The sequence below is a fragment of the Pinus tabuliformis genome, chromosome 6, assembly GCF_031772625.1.
Source record: "Pinus tabuliformis cultivar Carrire ecotype Pingquan chromosome 6, CPIR1, whole genome shotgun sequence".
Lineage (NCBI taxonomy): Eukaryota > Viridiplantae > Streptophyta > Pinopsida > Pinales > Pinaceae > Pinus > Pinus tabuliformis.
The window spans coordinates 301,083,994-301,090,771 of record NC_142292.1 but is presented as its reverse complement, the minus strand read 5'-3'; positions in this window follow the sequence as shown (position 1 = coordinate 301,090,771).

The window sequence follows — 6,778 nt, the reverse complement described above, 5'->3', positions numbered from 1 at the left end:
CTTTTCTGACTGTACTTCCTTTTTCCTCCATATCTTCAAGCGTGATGATGACATTTTCTCCTTTTGATATGGTGCCCAAACTTTGTTCCTGCATTCCTTGGCTATATGTCCAAGCTTGTTACATGCATAACATCTTACATGTTTCATATTCCTCCTGTAACAATCAGTAGCTTTGTGACCAAACATATTGCAAGCAAAGCAATATCCATAAAAGTACCTTGATTGAGATGACCTTTCTGCATAATGGTCTTGAACTCTTCTTCTTCTACATCTAGCTGCAACATGTCCAAGATTATGACATACATAACATTCAACATTATTCATAGGAGGAGTAAAGGATTTTCTTTGAGGAATCTCTTTCCTTGGTTGATGATGAGATTGATCTTTCACTTCTTCGTTGATCACTTTAGATTTCCTTTTAGAGTTTCTTGCCTCACCTTGTGAACTAGATTCACCTTCAACAGATTCATGAAAACCAAGACCAGTCTTTATAGCAGGGGACCTTTGACTACTAAGAATATCATCCAATACTTTAGAGCTATCTTGAAATCGTAAAAGCTTATCCTTTTCTTCTAGTTTACTTTTCAAGATATCTACCTCAACCTGAAGTTGTTCTTCCTTTTCAAGAGATTTCTCTTTCAAAACTTCTTCAGCGTTCCTTCCTTTTTCCATTTGTTCCCTTAGTTTGAGAATTTCTTTTTCTTGTTCTTCATACAGATCCTGCTGCATTTGACGAACTCGGAAGGCACATTCCAGTTGAGATTTTAAGCTGGTGACTTCGTTTTCTTGTTTTGCAATAGCTTGGAGTAGATCTGTATTCTGCTTCTTTGATTCTTCAAGATCTCCTTTTAGTGAGAGGATTGTAGCTTCAAGGTTTTCATAGTAGCTGGATCTATCTTTGAGTTTCTTGATGGTTGTGCTTCTTTCGTTGACTTCTTTTCTTAATGATGTCACTTCATGCTGCAATTTTTGACATTGGTCTTCCTTGTCCTTGAGTAGCTTTCTTACCTTGTTTCCTTCTTCTAGTTGTGCCCTTAGTTTGGTAGCTTCTTCTTTGAAATCACATTCCTTTTTGTTTAATAGATCTTGTTGATCTCTAATTTTGTCTGTCAGCCTTTTAAATTCTGCCTCTATTTGATATCTTTCTTGTTCACCCATAAGAGCAAATTCAGTAGTTTCGCTATCACTTTCATCTCTTTCACAAGGAAATATAGCTGGAACATCAGATGATAACACATTCATACCTGATAATGATTCTGAATCTGATTCTGAATCTGAAGAGCTTCTTATGCCTAATCCCCAATCGATTCTTCCACTATCATAGTTCTTCTGAGATGACTTCTTTTTCTTATGAGATTTCTTCTTAAGCTTCTTTCCCATTGTTCCACGGATCTCCTTTAAGCAATCAAGCTTCTATCAAAGGACCTGCTCTGATACCAATTGTTGGAAATAATACTGAGAGGGGGGGGTGAATCAGTATTATCATATTAATAAAACTTTTTCATTTCCATAATCAGATTCATATATGCTACTTCCACAACTTCTTATGATTAAGTTAATCGATCTTCAATGAGTGCATTAGAACATTATCAACCATATTATCAGTTAACAGATGCAGTAACATAAAGTAGAACATCACACATAAGGCACACACATGAACACAATGATGTAAGGTGGAAACCCAATGCGGGAGAAAACCACCTGCTGCAAGTCATCTCAATCTTCTTCTTAATAAGAAAATCCTTTTACAATATTTGTACTGGTGCAGCCTTATACCAGTACGGGAGCTACAACCCCCTTTGCTCTTGTACTAGCCGATCCATTTACTAGTACGCAGGCTACTACCTGTTACAATGCTCCAAAGATTTCCTTTAGCTCTTGTACTAGCTTAGATACTAGTACGTAGGCGCCGGCCTACAATCTTCTCTCCTTCAAGTACCACGTTTCATCAATTTTCATACTGGATACACTAAAGCACAACCCATAAACTGAAAGGCCACATTTCATCCAATTTTCATACTGGACCCAACAACAACATTGAAGCTCAAATAACCTTCTGAAACACCCAATCAACTGAAATAACCAGATCAACAATAATAGGACCAAACCCAGAATACAACAATGATAAACAAAGATTTTAAGAGAAGGAAGCACCCTGCTCAACTGCTAGCCTGAGTCCGGACTCACCCTGCTCAACTGCTAGCCTGAGTCCCGGACTCACCCTGCTCAACTGCTGGCCTGAGTCCCTGGACGCACCCTGCTAAACTGCTAGCCTGCGTCCCTCGCACTGAGTCTACTGAACTGCCTGCGTCCCGGCGCACCTGAACCCTTCTGCGCCTGCGTCCGGCGCACCTGAAACTCTTCGCTCCTGCGTCCCGGACGCACCTGAACCCTTACTGCACCTGCGTCCCTCCGGGCATAGATGATTTCAAGACTTTAGAAGTAACCCAGACAATCAGATCCACAGATCTGAACATGCGCCAAGAGATCTCGGTCCATTAATAGATTCGCCTTCATTAGATCTAGACCAGATCTCACCTCATAAGATATTCAACAAAAGACATGCACAAACCAAATGATCTCCTTTGCTTTATATAGGCAATCTCCTCCTCAAATCAAGGAACAATACCACGAGCCGACACCATAGAAACACAAAACCGTCGGCTAGATACCACACAAGAAACCCCCACGTGCTTTTCTCTGCCTTGAAATGTGTGCACTGGGTGGACGCACCCCCTGAACGGCTGGCCTGCGTCCCTGGACGCAGTTTCTGCATGGTGTACCTGCGGGTACGCACCTTCTGAATTGGCTTCCTGCGTCCTTCATAATTTTTCAATAAAATGAGAGCTGATCATCAACTTCTGTTGTTGACTTGAAGAATAGTGAACTACCACCTGAATGGGTTGCCATCAAGGACAACACTTTAGCCATAATGCCAACAAATTTGTTGCATGGAAAGTTAGGTTGGATATCGTAGATGACAAAAATAATGTGCTAGAATACATTCAAGGAAGGATGCCCCAGCCTCCAGAAAATGCTTCCGCTTCCCTCAAAAACATGTATAAGAAAGGGGAGTCCAAAGCAAAGCAAATTATAATTGATGATTTACAACAACATTTACTTGCATATGTTGGGAATTTAAGAAAGTCTAAAGACATGTATGACAAGATAGTCGGCATGTATGAAATCAACAATTTTAATGAGATCATCACCTTGAAATATCAACTCAAAGAAACAATGATGAACAAAGGATAAGTTGTTCAATCCTAAATCATGAGGATATCTCACCTTAGAGATCAACTGCAGAGAGTTTGAGAAAATGTGCTAGACAGGGAACTAGTAGTTGTGACTCTTAGAGGTCTCCCTCCTATCTGGGAAACCTTCATTACTATAATAAGCAAAAATAATGTCCTCCCTTCATTTGACGAAATTGTTGGGAAGCTTACTCAAGAAGAATCGAGGATGATAGTAAGAGGAAGGATTCAAAAGCATGAAGTGGGAGAGCCAACTGCATATATCACTCATGACAAAAAGAAGAATAAGGGAAAAGGAGGTCCATCAAGAAAGCCTCCTTCTCAAAATGAAAAAGGAAGGAATAACAAATATGTATCTCATATTGACTGTTATAATTGTCACAAGAAAGGTCATTATGCTTGAGACTGTCCCTAGAAGAGAAAAAGGCCACATTACAAAACCAAAAGCAAAAATAATAATAAAAGAAGAAAAGGCAATTAAAGAAATAATCATGATAGAAGATATGAAAGAATAAGAAGAGATTCCTCAAGCAATCGTGAAGAAGATCATCCTCCTCAAAAGAATTCAAGAGTTCCCAGGTATGAAAGTAATGTTGTAAATAAATCTGAATACATTCTTATTTCTGCCCTTACTAGTTCTTCTCCACCGAATTCATGGGATAGTTGGTTGGTTGATAGTGGGGCCACTCATCATTTCTCTGGATACAAGGAAGTCCTATCTAATCTATTAGAGAGTGAGACTAAGCTTAAGATTATTCTTGGAGACAACTCCACTCATCCCGTGAAAGGTTATGGGTCCATCAAATTTCAGTTGAATTCTGGGGAATCAGTTATGATGCATGATGTCATGTATGTGTCAGGATTAATGAAGAATTTGGTATCTATATATGCATTGGAAGATAAATGGATGAGGGTTTCCTTCATCAAAGGAAAATTTCTAACTTGGTCTGTCGATTCACCTATGAGAGATGCATTCACATTAGGATCAAGATTCAAAGGACTCTATAGAGTCACTGTAAGGCCGCCTCTAGCATTGGTTCATAATACCAATCATCTGAGCGAGTTGTGGCACCGTAAGCTGGTTCATCTACACTATGATGCTCTTCCAAAATTGAATAAATTGGTCTCGGGTATTATGTTGATCGGAAAAAATGGCATAATCAACATTTTAAGGATACCACCCCGTCAAGATCTATATCGGTTGAAAGGTTATTCAAACTAGTTCTATTGGGTCCAATTACCCTTTCTCTATATCTCTGCTAGCTTATAGTATCTCTATTCTCTCACCAATAGAGAAAGAGCAATCAAGATGACTCTCTTTCTACTAGCTTTGCAAGAAAGTAATCCCTTAAGCTGATTTGGGGCTCAGCCAAACCACTTCTAATGCCTTGCCTCCTTAAGAAGAGGACTTCAAGAAATGTGGTCTTTAAACTAAATGCAGATCTAACTCTATATTCCGTAAGACTATCTCGATTGGATGAAGGATTATTCCTCCATGCAACCAAGAGAAAGATTAATAATAATTGGGATTTTAGCTTGAAAATATTATGATGAATATCTGGTTAAAGAAATAATTCATTTAACTAATAGTGTAATTACTTATCATGTTATGTTTAAGAGATCAATTAATCATAGTGATTGAATCACAAACATTAGGAAGTAGTTCACATAATGTTAATGAAAACAACAAATAAAGAACCAGTAGCATTAGGAATTAGTTCACATAACGGTACTGGTCATTAAATTAGGATAAGATAGCAAATTTCTGAGTAAATAGTTACTCAAAAATATGATCTTAATAAGTAATGGCAAGAGATAAATGATAACAAATTTTTGTACTGGAGATCAGATAGCTAATCTACAATATAAGAATCAATATTGACAATAGTGCACAATATAAATTCCATAGACATAATTCTTCTACCAAAAAGGAATGCAATTTGTTATTAAAAATAATAGTATCTTTATACAAACTAATCAAACCTCCTCTCCTGCTCAATACAAGATTTGATCCTCAACAAGCCTCCTCCAAGTCGCAAACTCTGCTGATAGAAACAACAGTTAAAATAGTGCAAACCCTGCTCCTCTTTACACAACTCGGAATTGAAAGAGACCAAACCCCAATCACATAAATCACAAATCTGTGAAAGAATTTCCTATTCTAATAATGCCTCTTTATTCTACTCTCTACTCTATCTCATGCATTTCATTTCCCTCCCTGGACTCATTGAAGAAGTCATATTTATACAGGGAGAAATAATAACAATCACCCCATATCTCTCAACAACAGAGTTTATTAAAAGAATATAGATCTGGAGGTTATGCTTTTGTTGGAGCTTTGGTTGAATATAGATTTCCATGGTTAAGAAAATTCCCCGCTTGGTTAGCTCTCTGATAAGATTGTACAACTTGCTTGGAACTAATAGGTGGAATTCACAGGCATGGTGATCTTTGAATAACAACTTCAACAACCCCTGCCCATTTTAAGTTTGCTTTCCACCACTTGGAGGAGTTTCTTCGAGAATTTTGATTATATGTGTTAATTCTCATCGGCCTTATATGCTTCTTTGTTATAACAGAAAACATGGTTAATCTATTATAGTGAGATTTTATTAAAATTGTGGAAATATAGATTAAACTATAAAATACGTTAAACTATACTTATGCACAAAGACCTTTTTAAATTAATTAAATGGATTTTTACTTATACGTGGCAAGAGTTGAGTGGTATCGGAGGTAAGCTCATCGCAACTTTAAAATAAGACAAAACGAAATAGTTGCGATATTGGGTGGCTCTGATATGGAGTGGATGCGATTTCACATTTAATTTATTTTTCAAAAATTGTATCAGGTCCAAATATTGAAGGTGAATGGATTATCAAAAGTTTTACAAATGTTACCATTTAAAAGTTCCGATGTGCAAGCGGATGCGATTTTCCGATTAGACCATCGTTAATACACGTATCGAGTTTGGATATTAGAGCCTGACATATATCAAAAGTTGGAGGGGGACGCGTATTATAATATCGGCGATGGAGAGATTATCGGAGGTTGGAGTGGGAGGTTATATCGCTATCGGAGAGAGTATTGTATTAGAGATCAGAGGGATATGTTTATCGGAAGTCGAAGATCGAAGGATTGGGAATGAGGATATTGAGGTTTTTAAAATGTGTCTCGAAAGGAAATCTCTGATATGCGGGAGCAAAAACAATGACGTAGTATGTGGTTCCTCCGACATCCACTTTATTATATAGTTTTGTAAGTTATATGGCCACTTAATATATTCATTAGATTATCGAAAAGAGACACTTTATGGAATGGACTTTGAATATCAGGGATTTCAAATGAATTCCTCTAATATCAAAGCTCTGATATTAGATTTGATGTATGCATTCAATAGGTCTTTCTTCACTTTTATCAATAAGCCAATTCATAATATAAAAGCCACTTTGTAATATAAGACTTGGTATTGGTCTCGAGGGCTATGAAATGCATGATACAAAATAAAAAATAATAATTACAAA